At 39.2% G+C, this 21,640-nt stretch overlaps 1 protein-coding gene across 2 annotated transcripts in view; it reads right to left on the bottom strand.

Annotated features, from left to right (window-relative positions):
* INPP4B (inositol polyphosphate-4-phosphatase type II B) overlaps positions 1–21,640 on the bottom strand; it is a 176,406-nt gene that overhangs the window by 116,804 nt on the left and 37,962 nt on the right. For both annotated transcript variants that reach the window (XM_074155061.1, XM_074155060.1), the window contains exons 3-4: positions 12,193–12,243; positions 8,141–8,220 (exon numbers count right to left, since the gene is read on the bottom strand). The gene's annotated coding sequence lies outside the window, so the exon portion shown is untranslated. The remainder of the gene's footprint in view (positions 1–8,140; positions 8,221–12,192; positions 12,244–21,640) is intronic.

Raw genomic sequence — 21,640 nt, 5'->3', positions numbered from 1 at the left:
GTACTGGAAGGCCACTATAAGGCTTCCCTGGAGCCTTCTCTTCTCCAGGCTGAACAACCCCAACTCTCTCAGCCTGTCCTTATAGGAGAGGTGCTCCATCCCTCTGATCATCTTCATGGCCTCCCCTTGACCCTCTCCAACAGGTCCATGTCCTTCTTGTGTTGGGGACTCCAAAGCTGGACGCAGCACTCCAGGTGGGGTCTCACCAGAGTGGAGCAGAGGGGCAGAATCACCTCTCTCAACCTGCTGGCCACGCTTCTTTTGATGCAGCCCAGGATGTGGTTGAAAAACAAAAATAAATTAAAAAAAACCCTTCAACACAAACATCTTTCCAGAATTTCAAAAAAGTACTCCTCACATTATATTAGTAAAGGAAGGGAAAATCCTCCTAACACCCTTCTCCTCATTTCACCCCCCAGGAGAAGGACAGCATTCCGAGCCCTGGCTCTCCGGTAGGCCCGAGTGTGAGGTGCAGTACTAGGCCCCAGCCCCATCTGGGCTCTGTGAGCCCATTCCCGTTGCCCCTCCGGCACCGAGAGTCTCCGGGCAGCACCATGCTGACACGCAGCAGTTGTCTCCCGCTCTCGGGCAGAGCAGGCCCAGCTCGGCTTTGTCCTGCGTCCTGCTGCCGTGCACAGGCTTTCCCGGAGGGCTTGGCTCATGCCCCAGGCAGCAGGACCCTGTCTCTGCGTTGAGCTCCCGCAATTTTACATAATCTGTATTTCTGCATGCAGCATAAGGACTTAATTATTAAGTCAGAGTACGCCAGCTCTTTGCACTGACTAAAGTTAAGCACAGACGTTAGTCTTTTCAGGCATGGATACTTACTTGTCATGCTAAATCAAAACTTTTGTTTTTTACAGTAAAGTCTCAAAATGTGGCTACCCCCCAAGCTTCAAATTTAAATAATTATTTTGGTTGCAAACCATTATGCTTAATATGTGACTTAGTAGACTACACTCATCTTGCAAATATACAAGTTAAATATGTTCTTATATAAAAACCCTGCAAAATACACATAATTCTTCATATTTTACATGTGCCACTACTTCATTTGCTCTAAGCCAAATTCATTACTGACAACAAAGGAACAATTGAAAATGAACGAATTCCAGATAGCCTTGCAACCAAAGAAGCCTACGTTAATTAACAAAGTATACAAAAGAAAAGTAATAAGGAAGAAGGGTACAATGTCCAAAGGGCGTTTATAAGCAAAAATACATAATAATTTTGGAATGCATGAGAACAACTGGAGTGTCTTCTGCACGGAGAACATTCCCCTGAGTTGCTCCAGCTCAGTGGCTTGTCTTCATTTGTTTTCTCCTTCCTGTTTCAAACCAGCACACGAACCAGGTTACCTCAGCAAATGGACTTACAGCATTTCCAAGGAGAAAGGGAGCACAACAGATGATATCAAGTCACATACACCTTTAAAAATCAGAATAAATATGTGGCTTTAGGACTGAAAATTTTTCAATGGCTTAACGTGTCCTGATCAAAGCGTCAAGTGGACGACCTCATTACCAGGCTGACTTTAATATGGAACAGCACTTTACTGTCATCCTGGTCTGAAAGGAAAATGTTGCATTTATTTGTCTTCCAGAAGTAAAATCCTACCCATCCATTTATTTTTTTTTTTTTTGGAATGCATTTTTCTAAGGCCAAAGAGACCTGCAAGTCTGAGACTGACCTACATAAACCAGATCTGATTTAAAATTACATCAGGGTAAATTAAGAGTATAAACAAATGTTGAGTAAAACAGAGCTCAATTTGCAAATGAACTGATACAGGCCAACAAGGCATGTTGCTTGAGTAAAAGACAATAAAAATGAAATGCCAGTTATGCTTTCACAGTCCTTGTCTCCCTTTCTTTAGAGCACTACATGTTTTCCATCGGTGGTGTTATTCGAGGCTTGGCCTCAGTATGGCAGCGAGCACTGCACTGTTTGCCTGCATGAGTAGCCATCTGTGTTTGGAAGCTTTCTCCATCCGTGTTTAAAAAATATGATTGATCTAATTTCACTTCATATCTTTTTTTTCTTCCCCAAAAAGATTTTTTTCTCAAAATCACTGTTGTTCTGGTCTAGTACATATGTAATATTACAGTCTGAAACATGCAGTGTCTGCAAGGGAGGATAGTGCAACAGAATATAACTAAGCAGTGGGACTGTTGCATTGTAGTTGTACTCTTTCCTCCATTTCTCTTATCTTTCCACCTGGAAATATGAAAACACAATTTAAAAAACAAAAACCTCAAAGTTTCTTTTGAATGCTACAGGCAAACAAAGAGCTCTACGTATGTCCAGGGAGAAACCGTCATTAGCCGTGTCAGACACTGAATTTAAAATACCCCTGGTGCGTGAATCTTCAAACAACAGACATGTCATGCATTTAAAACTTTCAAGCAACATCATGAGATTAAAATTTCACTTGAAAGAAAATTGAAACTGAGAAACAGAAGTGATGCTGTGGAAAAAATAATAATAAAAAAAGCCTAGCAATCACACTTAAATAAAAAAATCTGTATTATTTTACTTTGCACTAACTGAAACAGTATGGTGCACACATACACACTTCACGCCATTTGTCTGGACAGACAGGAGGAAACAAATCTCACACACACACACTGTTCAAGAGAGCATCAGAAGAATAATTAGTTGGTTTTAGGATATTTCATAATGCATTAGGATAGAATCAGCATATCTGCTGCAGTTTTATAAAGCTGTAAAGCACGCTCTGCACTCACACAGTGCAGTGAAGACTGTCCCTCCATCAAACTGCTTACAGTCATGAGACAAGAGGTACTATAGACCCACAGGACAAAGGATTGCAGCTTGATTGACAAAGCTGCATAGGGACAGTGGGGATGGGGAATACAGCAATAAGAATTAAAAAAGTGTCAGTGTGAAGAAGCCCATATATGGCTCAAACTCTAGCTGGCTTATGGAGTTGGAAAATTGCTGGGGTTTTTTTAGCAGCCTGGGACAAGGAGCACCAATCGCCTGATATCAGTCCACACAGCATCTGCATTTGGAATATGACCAATGACAAGGAAAAAAAGTGTTAGAACAGTGATTTCTAAACCAGATTTAGAATCCAGTGTCCTACGATGCAGGCTTTGGCAGCAAAGTTGGCAGTGTTTCAGTCTATCCCTAGCCATTCAGTCCAACATGACTAAATACTGCAGTGCTCGCTCCACCTACCACAACTACAATTCTATGACAGTCTGCACTCAACTAACCTGGCGTTACCAAGGACTCATCTTCTTGATGAACCTTGTGGAGGTGGTTCAGAGTGAAACGGTATGTTTTGAACTTTAAAAAAACCCCAAAACTTCTATCAGTGTTAAAAGCAACATTGTTTTTCTACTCATTGAGCCAAACACAGAGACTTTTGAAGCCATCGTGAAATCTGCTCAGGTTTACTTCTAATCTTAATTTGAAGTTTATTATACAGATGGATTTCCTTACCATCCCAAGTCCTTAAGGATCACCAGGTCAGTATCAGTTCCCTCAAACATGAGGGAAGGAGCTAGCCAGCCCCACCACGAGCAGCAGGAATATGTGCCCACCTTAATACTTCTGGCAGTAAAAGATGGACCCAGGCACCCTGAGAGAAAGAAGGTAACAAGCTACCAGTGGAAAAGCAAGTGAGGTAGACGGACTGAGAACAGCAGCTGATTGCCTCCAATGCTGTTCTCATCAAGTCTCACTGTTGCATGTTGAATATGCAAATTTAGGCCTGCTAATTGGTTCCCATGGCCATACCTTGCTTCCAAATAAAAATGGCTCAAGAACACAAAGAAAAAGAGAAGCAGACTGTGTATTTGCATAGCTGTGTTAATAATAAATGACAAAGTGAGTCACCGCCTGAAAAGCAAACTACATGACTTTCAGTCTAGCAGGCAGCCCCTTTCTCCAGTGCATAACACACAATAAATGCGATTAGTACAGACTAACATGCAGATTTTCATAAAATAATTTTCTCCACTGATGCAATAGATTTTGAAATATGTAAGCACAAAACTATTGTACTTGCACAGAAATGCTTATTCTGTGAATTCACAGTGGAGCTTATTGCAATTTATACTGTTTTAAACAAGTTTACTGGTGAATAACATTCTGTTGCATTCTACGGTAAATAAACAAAGTTTTTCACTGTTCAATTCCTTCTCAGTTTTCATGATTTCAATGTACTGTTGATTAAGCTTCATGTCAAAACAAGTTTAGCCTCAACTGCATGGGAGATTTTCCTGCCTTATAAAGCCGAGCTGTTGTTCATCTGCTTCCTGTGGTGGATGACATGACATGAAGCAGTCAAGAAAGAATTTCAGGATGAGGACCAAGTAAAAGGAGTTGCAGGCAGACTTGTACTGAATTTTAATAGGGAAAAATAGCTAAATATATAGTATATTATAGTCATCATTTGCTAAGGAAGTAAAATGTACATAAACGACTGCAAATATTAGTGTGCTGCAAATTCTCTCTAGTTAGTTAAACATTGTGAATATAACTACTAGTGAAGTGCAGCTGCGTGTCTTCTGGCCCATTAAACTATAAGGTACTCAGGGGACAGTGGTAGGAGGAAGGGAAGTTGGGCAGGAATTTCTTTAATGGAGTCCTGGAGTTATTTTTTTGAACTTTCCAAAAGTAACTATGGTTTATCTCCTTTATTTAAAGGAAATAAAGTCCTGCCCAAGATTAATGAAAATAAGACAGCTAAAAAAAGCAGATTGATAGACAAATAGTTATTGTCCAAGAGGTCAAGTACAGCCACGTGTTTAAAGAAAGTATGTAGAATACACGATTGACAGACATCCACAGGCACGTTCTCTCAGATAACCCGTATAATTCATGCACTTCCTATCCTAGTTCTGGTTTTCCTATGGTTAGCACCATCGCTACAAAGTTCCTGCTTATAGGGGCCAAAGGACCTTAGTGGTATTGATATTACTCTAGTTTCTTATTGAAGTAGCCCACTTACACTTTTGTACTGTCTAAGAGGAGCATCTCAGACAGATGGACCTTATTTTTACAGAGAGCACAAAAGAGCACTATTATCTTTTTCCTTTGCTGCTTCTTACATGCAACTTACTGGAAATCATACTAAAATCACCCAAGCTAAAGAGGACCTTCCTCCTTCCTGGAAAAAGGGCAAACTACCAACACAGGGGAAGCAGCTAATGGAAGTACTAATTGCTAGCCCTGTACAAAAGGCCATAGACCTCAACCAAGCAAAAAAATATATTATGCCGTCCTTCAAGGAAGGCATGATAAAAAGATCCTCTAAACTGAACTTTAAATATAAATCAACTTTTTTAAAAAAAAATCAGTATTAATTACTAAAGTAGCAATCAGTATACCTAACTCTCATTTACAAAGAAAAAAAAAATGTATGCTTGCTTTTTTTTTCTTTTTAAATTGCATACGCTGCAACATATAGTCAATATTAAGAACTATTCTGCTATTGAATATGGCTTTTGTTTTATTCAATAGCCCGTTTTACCCTGTTCATCATCACAACCCTATGAGAAAGCTGGAAGTAAGTGGTATTGCATTACCATTGCAAAATGAAACATCCAAATCTATAGAAGGCATTTCTGGTTTTATAAATTTCATATTGGAAACTGCAATCCCAAGTCTCTAGCAACTAAATTCCTTTGCCAGCATCAGTTTTGTATCTTGTCAGCACTGAAGTGATTCTACAAATTGACCTCTTCAGGTTTTGATGATTAGATATAGGTGCACACATCTGCAATAAACACTCGGTCATCAGTTTAGGGCACCTCTATATAGAAGAAAGGACAATCAAAATAAAAACTTCTTTTGCAGTGCTTTGTAACTTGTGTCCCTAATCCCTATTCAGGCACAATGGTGGGGAGAGGGGGAAAAAGCAGAGCACAGTATATCAACAGTAAGGAACTGTAAATGTATGCCAGCCCTCCACAAAATAACTGAGAAAAGTATAAGAATATTCCTTTAAAAACATGTTTCTAATATGACTTTGTACCTCAGAAAGAGAATAGCAAGACATAATAATTGAAAAAAACAGTGAAAAAGTAACCAGATTCTATAATTACACCAATATTTATAGGGCACACCACAGAGCTATTTCCAGATCCTTAAATCTCTACTTCAGATCTAACAAAGGAATAACTCTAAATCACAGGCACTCCCTAGTAAACTCCCATCCAAAATATATCAACAAGGATTAGATAGAATTGCATGCTCTGACAAGGCCCTTGGTACATCCCCGATCCTCCTGAGAGGTACTAATGTAGTATGGCAATTAGAGGAAAGCAAGTTTAGATTACTAGACTGCTCTGGTTAAACTACCATTGAAGAAATGTGGATAATTCCTGCTGATTTTGTACTGCTGAAAAGCCATTATCAGGAAACAATTCCACATCTAAAAGGTTAGGATTATTTTCTTTAAAAAAAAGAAATCCAACAAAGACCTACCATTTAATGGATCTGCAAATTAATTTGAATTAGTATAATATTTTTCTTCTGGTGTTAGCTGCACAAAGAGGACATATAAGACTAAAAATGTAAGTAAAAGCAAATCTGAAAAGGCATAAAGGTTCAGATGAAACTAACCTGTCAATCTGTTGCTTAATCTATTGCTTACTAGTTATCCGTATAAACTTTTTGTTCACAAATCAGATAGGTTAGATAAAAAAAACTTATTCTTTTCAAAGCTTCCTGAAACTTTACATTCTGACAATTACTATGGCACCTATCAGAAGCATTCTTTCAGATCAAGTTTGCAGTATGTCAGAGAGGCAAAGCTGTCCCAAAGAACAACTTGAAATTCTGTAAGAACAGACCCTTACAAACACAAAGTTAGTATTTCCACAGAGGGTAGTCAGTTCACATTTTATCTGATTGGTTTTGTTTGTTAGAACGCAAAGTTATCTGCTTGTTAGACATGGTATTTTTCTGTGTTTGGGAGAAATTAAAGTTGAGGCACTTTCTTAACGTTGCCCTGTAAACTCCAGACATGTATGCAACTACTATTGTTATAATAGGAAGGCAGGTGCAGTAATAAAATCAAAATATTTCAAGAAGTTCCCATTTCAAAAAAATGCAGTGTCCTTGACATAGTGACAGTACTGCAACGTTGCTGAATGAGTTGTAATTCGGGCCTTCAGCCAAATCAAGGCTGACTTCACACGCACGGGGTAAAGAATGCAACACAACTTTACTATAGCACCTATGTACAATATTCCAGGCAGAATATATACCAGTGTCTCAGTTTTCCTCATCACAGCTTCTTTCACCCCAAAATTTTGCCTATGTAGAAGCACGGTGAGTTTGGGTAGTTGCTCTGTGAAGCTTACCTGTACCTATCAAGTAATCCCAAATAAGCCTCCATCATACTTGCAAAAATCAGCTCAACAAAATCCCTGCACTATATAAAGTCCAATGAATTCATTCTGAAAAATGCCACCTAAAAGGTTTCCCCTAACCTTCAAACAGTTTTGTTTTGTATTTTAATTCATCTTAAGCCATGCAAGTCAGTATGAGGGTGAAAACTGATTTTTCTTCAGTGCACAGCTTTAAGAAATATCTGCTCAGCCCAGTCTCAGTTTTTGAACACTGGCTCTGACTCTCCTGCAGCTCCATACCCTGTGTCGCTAATTAATGTTGTACATCCCCCCAGCTGCCATTTGAGTTTAGCTGCATGTAACAACGAGTTTAGGAGACTGCAATCGATTTCACATGAGAGAAGCCTTGAGTCATTAGGTCCACTGTCTTTAAACATGCCTAATAACCAAACCAGAAAACTGTACAGTGTTAATTCTTTAAACCACACACATCAAATGAAAATGAAAACCTTATGCTCCTTGCTAAAGGAAACTTTGAAAAAACATCCCCTACTTCAAGTTCCCTGTAATTCTTCTGTAGGTTATCATACCAAAAAAATTACTAACCTTTTCTAATCTGACACAAGGCAAGCTCCAGCTTAAAGAACTGGTATTTCATTTTGACTTTGTGCATGGTAGGAATAAAAGCACTTCAAGTTGACATCTAATATACCTGAAGTAATATGGAGTTTCAAACACAGTCAAGCAGCAATCATCAAATGCCACGGGTTATTAATTCAACGAGGTTTACCATAGAGGAAAACACTTACCTGAGGGTAAGGGTCAACTGCTGCTCCTTTGACTTCACCAAGTCTCCTACTCTAAAAGTTGTACAGCCCAGGAAGCTTCGCTACAAAACAAAGCAGAAATTGAAAACAACATCTCCATTACATTTTGAAGTTTTAATTGTTACTTTTTTTGGTCTCACACTTTGAAATCTCTCTGGTAATATTACATCCTAATATACTAGTTTGACACACTATCCAGTAAAAGTTTTAATGCATCTGTAGCATGATTATCATGCTAAATTCTGGTATTATGGGCAAGAACATCTCTCTGTTTCATTAAGAGCAGTCTGACAATCTGAGAGGTTGTAAAACATACAGCCACGGGAAAATTTTTGTTCAGTACAAGCATTTGCATTTTGCATCTTTTTCTTTCTATATTACAAGAAATGCTAACTTTTCAGTGTTTTACCAAAGCTGGTGTTGCTATGTTTTTTCCTCAAGCCACTGCCTCAAGGCACTATCATCCATGTATTCCAAATACATTGAGTTCAGTGCAAGTTTATTAATAGAAATGTTGTATTCTTGTAGTTTATGGCAGGGTTTGTAAGTACTTGTTTCCTTTATTTCCATTGTAAGGTGGACTTATTCATTGCACTACAAGTGCAGAGAAATGGGCTAATGGAACTAGAATGTCTTAGTTAAATTAAGCTACACCCCTGTGTCTTTTTCCTTCTATCATTCCTTCACACATTATCAAAAATATAGTGCAAAAGGGAAAACAAAATAATCTTCTTTTGCTTTTTGGTTATTTTTTACCCTCTGATCATATCCTGCTGCACATTGCTCAAAATCTCATTTGGTCAACTTGGCCAACAGTAGTATTCTTGCCCTGGGAACAATGGGAAAGAAAATAACAGTCTACAGCCATCTTCTATCCTTTCATCTTTCAAGTATACAACTCAATATCACTTGATCTGAATAAATTACGAGATCAGAAGATTATGTCGAATGTTTGCAAAAAAACAATAAGAAGTACACAAAGTTTGTTTTTATTACATTATACTAATGTTACTCTACTACTGCAATAGCAAAGTAAAATTCCAGGGTAAATTATACATGCTTTTCGATATACAAATTGAAGAAGAATCAAGTAGCTCTGACTCAACGCCGGCTGCATGCAGAGAGCAACTTTCCCCTTCAGGGAAAAAGAGAAGAGAATTTGTTGCTATTGAGAAGCGTAACTTCCCTCAGTAAAAACAAACCCTGCAGCTTCCTTTCTTTCAGAAAGGCCAGCTGGATATTGAGTATTTGAATGTTAATAATAAAGCTCTACACTAAGATGGGTTTTATTGCATATACAATGTACAGTTCAAATCATGATTCTCAATTCATGTAAGCACCAACACTGGTCTCCAGTTTGGTAAACCAAGCCATCAGTTATGGCTCGATTCTATCAATGACACAGGCTTAGATTTCGTGTGCTTTGGTTGGCACTTCAGCAGCAAAGGGAATAAGATGCAAGCTGAGAGTCTAGGGAAGGCTAAGAAAATAGTGGATTTAGGAATTGTTGAACAGGAAGTAAGGAACAAAAAAGCCTATAGGAAATATATAGAAAAAAACACCGCAGCCGTACCAGCAAAGAACATGGTTACTTTTTACTGCCAAAATGAAACGTGTACTTTTACAAGAAATACATCCAGGTGTGACACACCGTGAAACACAGCCTTGCTAGAGCGAACAAACAGATAGTTCTCTCCTTTTCAATCAGTCAACATGGTAGTGTTTCTTCACTAAAACTCTATGGTGGCATGGTTAGCTCACATCAGTTATCTTCTTACAAGAGCATATCCTTCTTAGTACAATAAGAACACATTCCACAGCACAGTGCCTATCTAACAGCTTTTACTGTCGTTTTTTCATGGCATTTAAGTGCTTGTATTTGCAACCTTACCATTTGGAAAGAGAGAGAGGAATATGTGGAATGAAACTTATATAAGTTGGGTCACTTGGGGCTCCTTTTTGGAGCACAACAGAACTATAAATTCATTTAAGAACCTGAAATCAGAGTCCTCACATGATGAGGACTAAGAAGCAATTACACTGATCTCTTATACGATCTAGGAGCTTTGGTCATTGTACCCACTAACCACCTCTGAGTGTCATATCTAGTTTTCTAGAGTCAGGAAATTAAAGGTGAGTAATTTTATGCGCTTAAAAAATTCTACTTATTTTTCTGTTTCATGTTTTCATGCTTATTTAGAATAAAATTTTCTTTGCCTGACAATGCAATTAGGAGTTATTTGCAAAATTAAACAGAACTGTGAATGATCCCATGACCCAAATGAAGAGAGTTATGCTAATGTTCAAGGGGCCTAATTTCAAACAATGCCGGAGAATACTTTTTCAATACTGATTTAGATACTAATAGTCTACCTTGGGGCCTGAACTGGCAGTCTACAAATCGATCTAACTTTGCACATGTGACTTGGAGAGGCTTGAAAAGTAGGCTTTAAACAGAACTGCTGCTGTAATACTAATTACAGAGTAATGTTCCTCTGTAGTTTTGCTAGTGGGGTACTTAACGATTATAAATCGTAGGATATGTGCCTTGAGTACGTTTGGTGAAATCTCAGCTAGCCAAAGAGAAAAGTCTCTGTAAAAGCTGTATGAAAAGTTGAAACACATCGATTATTCCACTAAGATTGAACTTGCTGCCAAGCTACAGATTTTTTCAAACACTAGCTAAAGTCCTGGAAACTATGCCAAGGAAGCCCTAGTAATGCAGGAAAGTCAACACCTTAGGATAAAAAATTTAAAATCCAGTTATTTCAAACGTTTGCAGATATAGATCTGATACGTGTGGCAGATGGTACTTGGTCTCATATTCAGCTCTAGCAGGACCAACATTTCCCACCCCCATGAGGTATCCATATTATCTGGGAAGTTCTCGCCTTCTCAGACACAGAAATGACATCCATTTGCCAAAAGTTCTCCAGACCTACACAGAAAAATAAGTCCTCCACGTATCACCAGTGTAATTTCTTAAAGTGAACCCAAAGGCAACTCCTACAGTGGGAAGGTTTTATACTCTGCACATGAAAACCAGAAGGTGACAGGCCAAGCTCACTGAAGCAATGTCATTTCAAGCTCTCAATCTCATCCATTGCTTGTATAGCAGTAGAGGGGAGTCTAGATAGTCGTACTTGCCTCAGGATAATTTCAGTTGAAAAGGATTTTCAAGAACAAGTTGACCATAAGGCAGCAATGTGCCCTTGTGGCCAAGAAGGCCAATGGTCTCTTGGGGCGCATCAGGAAGAGTGTGGCTAGCACGTTGAGGGAGGTCGTCCTCTCCCTCTACTCTACCCTGGTGAGGCCACATCTGGAGTACTGTGTCCAGTTCTGGGGCCCCCAGTTCAAGAAGGACAAGGAACTACTGGAGAGAGTCCAGTGGAGGGCTACAAAGATGATCAAGGGACGGGAGCACTTATGAGGAAAGGCTGAGAGACCTGGGTCTGTTTAGCCTAGAGAAGAGAAGACAGAGGGGATCTTAAAGAATCAATGCTTATCAATATCTAAAGGGCGGGTGTCAAGAGGATGGGGTCAAACTCTTCTCAGTGGTGCCCAGTGACAGGACAAGGGGCAACAAACACAAGCTGGAACACAGGAAATTCCATCAGAACATGAGGAAAAACTTCTTTACTTTGAGGGTAGCAGAGCACTGGAATAGGCTGCCCAGAGAGGTGGTGGAGTCTCCTTCTCCAGCGATATTCAAAACCCACCTGGATATACTCCTGTCCAGCCTGCTCTAGCTGAACCTGCTTTGGCAGGGGGGTTGGACTAGATCATCCCCGAACATCCCTTCCAACCCCTACAATTCTGTGATTTGGTGAAATATGTGAATGGGATTACATCAGTCACTGAGACTATTACTCCTACCTTGATTTTTTTTTATTATTCATTTAACGCAAATTCTGCTATTAAAAAGCTTGCCAGCTCCTGTTTAGCCGTTAGGCAGAGCACCATTTCTCTTCATTGGCTGTCTGTGTCTGCTGATGAGGTGAAAAAAATCAATTAATGAAAAAAAGATTGCTTACTCCAACATCTGCTCTTGGCTCCTTGTGATCAGGTAGGACACTGGTGCGGACCTGAGAGAAGAAGAAAAAACAAAAAGGCAAACCAAGCATTACTTTTTTGTTGTTACTTTCCAGTAAGAAAGAGGAAAGTGCTCATGCAATTTTTCCTCATACTTTCTACATTTTGGAGATAAATTTAAAGAGACGTATACATGTTGATATAATTTAATAACAATTAATTAATATTTTCACTGAATTTTTTAGAGTTGGAAGGGACCATAAAGATCATCTAGTCCATTTTAAACACAGTATCTTCTGGTTCCTGTGGAGAAAGTCACCACCACCCATTTAGCATTCTGAACTTTCCTGATTCTCTAAGGGGAGAAAGGCTGTGCTCAATTGTTGCTTTCCTAAAATCAGACTCTTTGGCTCTAACTTGAATGCCAGAATCCTTCATCTAGAAGAATTTGGTTATCTGGAACCAAAATTTTCAAACACAAATGAAAGAATACAGTACATTAAAGAGTATGTATTTTCTCCAAATAAGTACTTGCCTTTGCAGGCTGACCTGCAATAGACATCCTGATCCCCGGTCTCACACAATGTATGGCCCTGTCTCCTCCTACCACCCGCTGAGCATCTTAGAGGTGACAGGTATCTGTAGGCATTCATAGAAGAGAAGTTCCTGTATTCTCCCCTACACGGGTCCTCCAGTTTTCTGCAGAGTGGAGCTGCCACTGTACACAACTGTTTTCGTTTCACAAGAGAAAGCATAGAATCATAGAATGGTTAGAGTTGGAAGGGACCTTAAAGATCATCGAGTTCCAACCCCCCTGCCATGGGCAGGGACACCTCCACTAGAGCAGGTTGCTCAAAGCCCCATCCAGCCTGGCCTTAAATGTCCCTGACTTCCTCTTACTTCTGTATTTCCCAAAATACAGTACAGGTTTTAGCAGGGGGGATTTAGTGTCTATATAATTTTATTGCTGCATGTTGGTTGACAGCAGACTACTGATTAAACAGTAAAAATGAGACAGAAAAAGTATAAGAAAATCTCTGTAATACCCCTCTAACATGGTCTGCCTGAGCCAGAATAGCCTATTGGATGAGCTTGCTGGCAAAAGGATGCCAGCTTCAGCAACACACAAGGGAGGCATGTACTGAGCATTCACATCTGTTCGATTACCTACCCTAAATAACAGATACCCATTCACAGCACAGCCCCCCGAAGACAAATTTTTGGCTTGATTTCAAAGTAAAACTCAAACACATTTTGCAAATCTGTCAGCAAAAGATGCATTTTGTCCCATACCCTCATGTGTTCCTTAATTCTATTATTCTAGCTGCAACTTACTATACAAAAACAAAACCCTCCTTTAAAACAAAATTTATTGTTACTCTAAATACAACATGTTGTTAGAAAAGGCCAACCAAAAATCCACCACAGAGACATCACAAAGTAGAACCATAGCTTTTCTCAGTCAGGTCCCTTGATTCTCTACAGTGAGAACAATTTTTTTTTTCCACAAAAGCCTGAAGATAGAAATGCTAAAATTAATTTACTGAGGGCCAGTATATTTTAGAAATCTGTGGGAGTCTTCGTTTGGATGTAATTTTACATTTGGATTCTTTTCACATTAACATTAGCAACTCCAAGGCATTTGGCTTTCTACAGAACACTAGTACAAAATTTTCAATACAAAATTTGTATCTAAAATTTACCTGTAAATACTTCAAGTCACAAATGAAAATAAAATTACTGATATTTCCTTACTGGTGATACCTGTCTTACCCTCTTGGGGGCTTGGGATATGGGGGAAATAAGTTACAGCAAATCTGTTTCATACAAGGAAGAAGGGGTACCATTGCCAGACCAAAAATTTTATGTCATTTTAAGATGCTAAAAAGCTGCTCTTGCCTTAGAGAGGTAACATCTGGCCCAACATGGAAGTGAGGTATTTCCATTTTCTAATTATAATGGATATTTATTGAAGAAATAGAAACAATTTAAGAATGAACCTCTCTCTTCATCATTGGCTTATAGAAAGATGCATTTGTAACCCAGAAGCAGCTCAGCAAGTATTTAAAAACATGTAAAATTATTTTTGCAAGATACTAAGGTGTGCTTTAAAGCAAGAGGAAGCCCAAGTATCTTTTATACTTATTGAAATCAATGGAATCAAGCATACACTTAAAATCATAGAATATTCATTCCTTCTTTTGCTGGAAGTCTTAGCTCAGGAGAACTTCTGTTTTTCTAATCCAGCAGAGAAGTGGAAAGGGATGTCAAAACCTGACAAACCTATAGCATAAGCTTTCCATATAACAAAACGCATTTAGTAATCCAAATGCATTTAAATAAGGAAAAAAAGAAATCTGTTGCTTGTTTGCAGTTCTGAGCTCACTTTAATTAGTATCACAACAAAAGTAGTAGTATAAGTATCCACAAACTTCAGTTTTCAGTTTTAAAATACTCTTTGGTTCAGCTACATTTTCCTTTGTTTGTTTTCACTTGGCTTTAATCCTTTTATAACCAGTAGTCACACAGCCAAATATACAGAATTACTGCGTTTGGTGGGACTGACATTAGACTAAGCCTCTCTTCTCTCTGAAATGTATTCCTTTTGAGAGAAAACTGGATTTTTTGATCCAAGTGTGTGCGTTTTTACTTTTTTTTTTTTGAGAAGCAGTTTTAAAATATTCATTAAAGAGAGAAGTCGTGTATGTGTATGTAAATACATACATGGGACTTACAGTCTGGTCCCTTTCATGTTGTCTATTGATTGAGTTTCCAAACTTACTTAAACTTTCAGAATACTGCAATTACCAGAGTCCCATTACAAGATGTTCACATAGGCCCAGGCAAGCATTATTGCAAACAGAGAGTTCACAACCAAATATAAAAATATAGGAAACAACTCAGCTCTAGTCCCAATCCACAAAATGAAAGAGGGAAAAAAAAAATAGGAGAGAGAAATAAAAAGCATTTGAAAGAGCAAATATTCTCCCAGTACATTACCTGATTAAACAAACTGCTGTACTTTTTAAAGGCTTGTCATAAACCAACTTTTCCCTAATGGCCCCAATAGTATTCTAAAACAACTACAAAATATAAATACAAACAAAAAGGTAGATTTTAATCTCAAGCATCCATTATAGTGTTAGAATTTCAGTTTTCTCATTATTTGCTCTAGGTTTCCCGAGCAAAATGCAAACCTCTGAACGGTGAGTTTTTTCAGGACTGAGGTAAGACGGAACTTCCCTGAAATAACACACATTGCAGCCTTACCTTCCCAGACAAGAGATGTACCATGAGATCAAAAAAGTAAAGCAAGACAGCTAGTTTGTAACTGAGGTCAAATGCAAAATGTTTACGACAAGTGTTCATCCCAGTGATTTAATTTGAAAAAAGATACAGTTATCTTGTATACACCACAGCTCGCCATACCAGGAAGAACGGTGCTGCACTAGAGAGGATATTCCCAATATATTTAATTTGCTTTAAATCTTCTATAGAGCTATACGTAATGAGTAACTATCTTTATAGTGCATTTACCTCAGACATACCTAGGCATCAAATTTCTCTAGGCATAAACGCTAAATTCAGCTTTAATTACCTGTCCTTTAGTATAAGGCAGCTTTATATGATTAGAAAGAACGTTTATTTCAGTCATTCATGGCAGTCGAAACCACATTCACACACACTGTCAAAGTTCAGCAGACTGAATCATTATCATTGCTGAAACTTTTGTGCCTGCCCTTAATTAAAGCCTTTTCATTTCAGTTGATGATCAAAGGCCATGTTTGGAAGGCACTTTTTTTTTTTCCCCAAGAAATAATGCTAGATTCTTTCCTCAGTTACTCAAGATTTACCTCATCAAATCACTAGTGGCTTCCACTGACTTCCCAGTACTTATTGCTGCTGGCGGCTCAAACGCGCTGTTCCGTCACCACTGTTATATGCTCCTGGCATCTCACAATAACTTGGTATATACCACAAACAGGCAAAGCATAGGATAAGAGGGACTACAGAAAGCAGGCACTGAAAAATCGACTTATGCTCTTTCTACATAGTACCTTCCTGGGTGGCATTCCCAATTTCACTCCCCCAGTATAACTCTGGCAGTGGTATAAGAACACAACACATACAGAGAATTTTACCTTTCCGTCACCTGGAGGCACCCTGGGATGGTGACCTCTTGCACCTTTCTTTCCCCACAGGCCCTTTTGCCCAGAAAGCGAGCACTAAACTCTGCTAACGCGACCACCACAGCCCCCCAGGCAGCTGCTGAGGAGAGGCAGTCCCCATCCTCACCACCACTGCCGCCTGCCCCCAGCAGCGCTGCACCCCTTGGAGCGGGGGATTACGTTTCTTGTAACTTTTCAGTCATTCGAGCAGTTGTAGCTTCATGTGCATGTGCTGGACGAGCTGAAAATGCTGGAATTGTGACTAGGTTCTGCAACAATCCCAATCAACTTTTATAGGACAGATCCCATTCCTGTACATGCAGCGAATTTATTTTTAAAAGAAGATATTGATGAGACACTGTCCATTTACCAGCTATTTATTTTCACCATGTAAATTAACAACTTGCTAAATAGTTCAATGAACAGAACACAGTCAGCAAAGTAAAACACTTCCATCAATACTTTGTTGGATACCTGCTTATTGGATGGAGGACATTATGCTAATACAGTCATTTTCCAATCTTTATTGCGTAATTATTTCTAAGAGTCCATATAAAGCAAAAAAGAAAAATCTTTTCCCAATAGGCGTGCATGTGCTATTGCAGGGTTTACTGCGCCAAGGGAAAAGCTGCTATGCAAAGACGACTAACAAATGTTAAAATTAAACTCAAGATGAAAACACATAAAGGGAACTTAAGCTATATCAACTTTCCTGCAATGATTTTGCAGTAGTGTAATATATATTATGTTTATTATCTAATATATTAATAAAAATAAAATACAAAATTAAAATATTAGATATATTTCCCTACTATATGTATGCTCCTATTATTTGCTCTATACCAAGTGACAGTGTCAACTGTTTATTTATCTGAAAGGTCAAATACAAGGGCAGGCACAGGTGCATATGGTTGGACACTTCTTACAGGGAGTGTTTGATCATGACTCTCTTGCAGAGTATGGAGTCGGAATCATTGATTTGTGCAGCCCTGAGACAATGTACTACATCCAGGCACACTTTTCGAGAAATAGTGTGAGGATAATAGAAAATACGAATTGTTTCAGTCTCTAACAATCATCATAAACTGCTTTTTTCCCAAATTCACTACAAGTGAATAGCTTTCTGTTCTCCGTATAGGCTGCATCTTTGTATGCTTTCTGGAGCAGAGTACCAACACGTGGTACAAGATAAGCATCATGCGATGCCCCCAAGCAAAGACTGAGGTTAACCGAATTTAACCGTTTATGTAGGTGCATAACTAGGTGTATGAATAACCATAAAATCATAGAATAGTATGGGAGCAGAATAAAATCATAGAATAGTATGGGAGCAGAAAAACACAAGAGCCTTGAGTATTTTGATTACAAATACAGTTTTGTTTGTTTATTTTTATAGCTTGGGCATATGGTTGCCGACTGTATCCACACAGCCACTGTAACTCAGATTGAGGAGGAGGTTACAGCTTGGGAACAGGACCCGAGTCAGCATGGCTCACACCTTCACCTGCCGATGCTCAGTCTGCAAATTACCAAACACAACTAAAAACTGACTGTCCAGAAGATAAGCCAGGAGGAAAAAAAAAAGGCAGCTCTGTTAATGCTCTTTCCCCCACAAAGCACTAACATCACATACACAGCTTCTCCTTCGGTATGCTCCAAAATTGAAATACACCAAGCTGAAAATCACACATTTGAAACAATTATAACAACCTCCCTATATCTAGGTGTACTCTCTTCCACAGCTATTCATATGATAAATAACTAATCCTTGAAAGCAAAGTCCTAAGTTTGATTTATCTCTTGGACTCAATGTAAATATGAAAGAGCTGTCAAATCTATCCATATAAATCTAAATAATCTTTAATATGTTTTCAGTGTATGCAATGAAAAAATAGAAGGAAGAAACTGTTTATTTACCTTGTTAACATAGTAGACAGCATGAGCACTAGATTCATTTTTTTAACCTATTTGAAACAGCTTTTTTTCACTGAAAAAGATCTGTCTGTAAGGTTATGTGAGAGTAAAGTGACAAAGAAAAATGGTCTTTATAAACTAAGAGATAACTAACATTTGAGTCTTAGCACCATTAAAACTAGATGCTCTTCTGCTACTAGAAATGCACTTGCTCTGTATTGAAACTCGGGGTATAGGTACTCTGCCAGCATCTGTTGCTGCAGTACATTGCTTTTCAGGGAGAAGAAACAGCCGTGTAAAACTGCACCCAGTCAAGTCTTAGTGAAGAGTTAATGCAGACCTCTGCCGCAAAGCATTCTTGTTTTGCATGGTGAGATCATCGGCACTCCCCTTGTGAAGGGCTGCTAGCCGGAGATGACACAAAGGTCGTCTGAACTGAACCTGAGGTTTCAGTGCACACAGTTTGCACCCATGAAGTGACACCTAAAAGGGATGGTTCAAGCACTGCAGGAGTCTGGAACACCATCTGTTCCCAGCTGCGAGGCATCCAGCCATGACAGGGAAGCGACACAGCATGGAGTCCCCTCCAGTGACTGACAGAGACAGCATCGCATTGCCAGTTGGTTGGTTGCTTATTAGTCAACTTTTCTTTTTGTTTTTTTAAAAAAAGGTCAAATTTTTGCAATCATTATAATGACCACTGGTACTGAAATAATGAAATACAGGCTTTTTCCTCCCTCTTTGAGTCCTTTTGAACAAAGCCCAACCACGTGAAGAAACCTCCTGTAGTCTTATATAGGTACTGGATATTCTAGGCATTTCCTCAGTTATAATTTTTAAATAATATAACATCATGTTCTATGAAGACAGACTGAGAGACCTGGAGAAGAAAAGGCTCCAGGGAGACCTTAGAGCCTCTTCTAGTACCTAAAAGTGGCCTACAGGAGAGATGGGGAGGGACTCTTGATCAGGGAGTATAGTGATAGGATGAGGGGTAATGGTTTTAAATTGAAAGAGGGGAGATTTAGATTAGATACTGGGAAGAAATTCTTTCCTGTGAGGGTGGTGAGGCACTGGAACAGGTTGGCCAGGGAAGTTGTGGATGCCCCATCCCTGGAGGTGTTCAAGGCCAGACTGGATGGGGCTTTGAGCAACCTGGTCCAGTGGGAGGTGTCCCTGCCCAGGGCAGAGGGGTTTGGAACTAGAGGATCTTTAAGGTTCCTTTCAACGTAAACCGTTCTATGATTCTATGTTTGAAGTCCTTAGTCATTACAATCAGCCAGTAGGCAGGTTGCTCTCCCCCCTCCCCATAATAATTTTGAGGAATCACCCCTTTAGAGTCTGTTGCATACTGGGAACTATCTGCAAAATCTGAAGAGTGAAAATCCCCTTTAAAGCGCTCGTGATGCCTATTCTTCCCTGCTTGCTTTCACTGTGAAATGCAAGTCACAGAAGGCAAATTCTAGCTCCTGTCAGCAAGCTATTGATGGAGCATTCCTAAGCTTTTTTGGCTATTAATTTATATGGTCCAGCCAATGGGGAGTTGTTACTTGCTCAAATCTGGATACCTCAGGCTGGTTATTACAAATCCACTATCCAAAGATCACCGAGACAGACTCCACAATCCCAAAAAAAAAAGCAGCAGTTAACTGCAGCCAGGGAAACCCAGACGTTCTGACAAATTATTTCCCAAAAAATGCTCACTCCAAAATGATCAAGAAAATAGGATGTAGAAATACATATATAGGCTTTTCTCATCCTCGCCCCCATCTAGCTGTGCATATTGCTTGAGCAAAACATAGATCTGGCAATCTTTCAGTCTGACTGTTTGAGCATCTTGCTCCCCTGAAGCAGCAGACTATCACCCAAGTGTTCAAGCTGGAATTTCAGGGAAAAATGCCTTCTTAGAATGAAAGTAATTCAGCACTGCTCACAGGGCCTGAGGCAGCTGGATAGAAGAAGAAAAAAAAAAAAAAAGTAAAAATCTCATTTCCATATGAACATCAGAGAACCTGTGCCAAAAAATCATGCTAGAGAAGCCAAGGAGAGAACTTGTACTCCAACCACTTATTTCAGGGGACACTTGAGTGGATACAAGCCAAGGGTGGTAAAAAGCATATACAGTTGCCTGATGAACAGCCAGTCAACACAGTCTCACTTCAGTACATGACGCACAACATAAATGAATGCAAGTATTGCTGGACCAATCAGATGATGAGCTCAATGCCAGTTAAAATTACCAGAACACGATCTTCTGCATCAAAACTTGAGTAAAAATTGCACTAGGACTCTGAATATCTAGACGAAATGAATTGAAATTCCCATTTTTTTCCTTACTGAATAAACAGACTATTTTTTGACTATGCTAAAATCTGCATTTCATAATTTCTATCTATTGCCATAAAAATCACATTAAGTTCTTCAGATACCTTAGTAAAAATTAAACATGACGCTATTTACACTGATGAGTCAGTTGCTTACAAGAAACAAAGTTTTTATTTGCAACAAGTGTGGGTATTTCCAACACTGCCAGTTCCTCAACAGACTGCAAAGTTTACTCAAACGGCAGAAGGTTATTCACATACTAAACACCAAAAAAAAAAAAATATTAAATAAAATCTTGGTGCCTTAAACAAGTCCATACCTTTCAACACCCTATACAAAATACGTCTTGGCCTTCTGACTCATACGAGCAGCTGAAAAGGAGAACTCGGAATTTAAAATCCTCTGCAGCTGGAGCAGTCCTGTCCCCGGTACACACCCTCCACCTAAGTCCCTTCTGGAAGCTGATTATTATCCCTCTGCCAATAACTGAGTGCACTGCCTGCTGGGGGCCTTAAGTTCAGTATTTGGAATGAGTTGTTTTTATGCGAGGTACAGAACTAACCAACTCTTAGCTCCCACAGAAGCAGAAAATTGTCATAAGTTTACCCCAAAAGAAAGTTATAGATTTTATTCCCCTCCTCCCCCGTTTTAAGGAAACTTCTTAACATGAGCTTTTAAATTTTAAAGTGAGCATTTAAGAGCAATTCTGCTCAGCTAGTCAGTCTCAACCTTCTTCACTTCCCGCTGGGTGTCTCCCTCAGGAAATTCCAGCAATGGATTTTCCCTGCAGTTACCGCTACACACAGCTGCAGCAGTATCACCACCAGAAAGAACTTTTGTGAAGACTTAAAACGAATAACATCATTTCCCTAAAGTCTGTGCCATGTTTACAAGCAATGTCCATCCCTCGGTATCCTGGACATCCACAGGAGATGTTGAGAGAAGCAGAGAAAGCTGCTTCAGCCCTGCCATATGAAGGAAATGCACAGAGTACATATCTTCTGACTAATCCCACTCCCCTCAAAAGCGGTCATAAAAGTTT

Source organism: Numenius arquata, chromosome 10, assembly GCF_964106895.1.
Source record: "Numenius arquata chromosome 10, bNumArq3.hap1.1, whole genome shotgun sequence".
Classification (NCBI taxonomy): domain Eukaryota; kingdom Metazoa; phylum Chordata; class Aves; order Charadriiformes; family Scolopacidae; genus Numenius; species Numenius arquata.
This window is presented reverse-complemented; position numbering and strand designations above follow the sequence as displayed.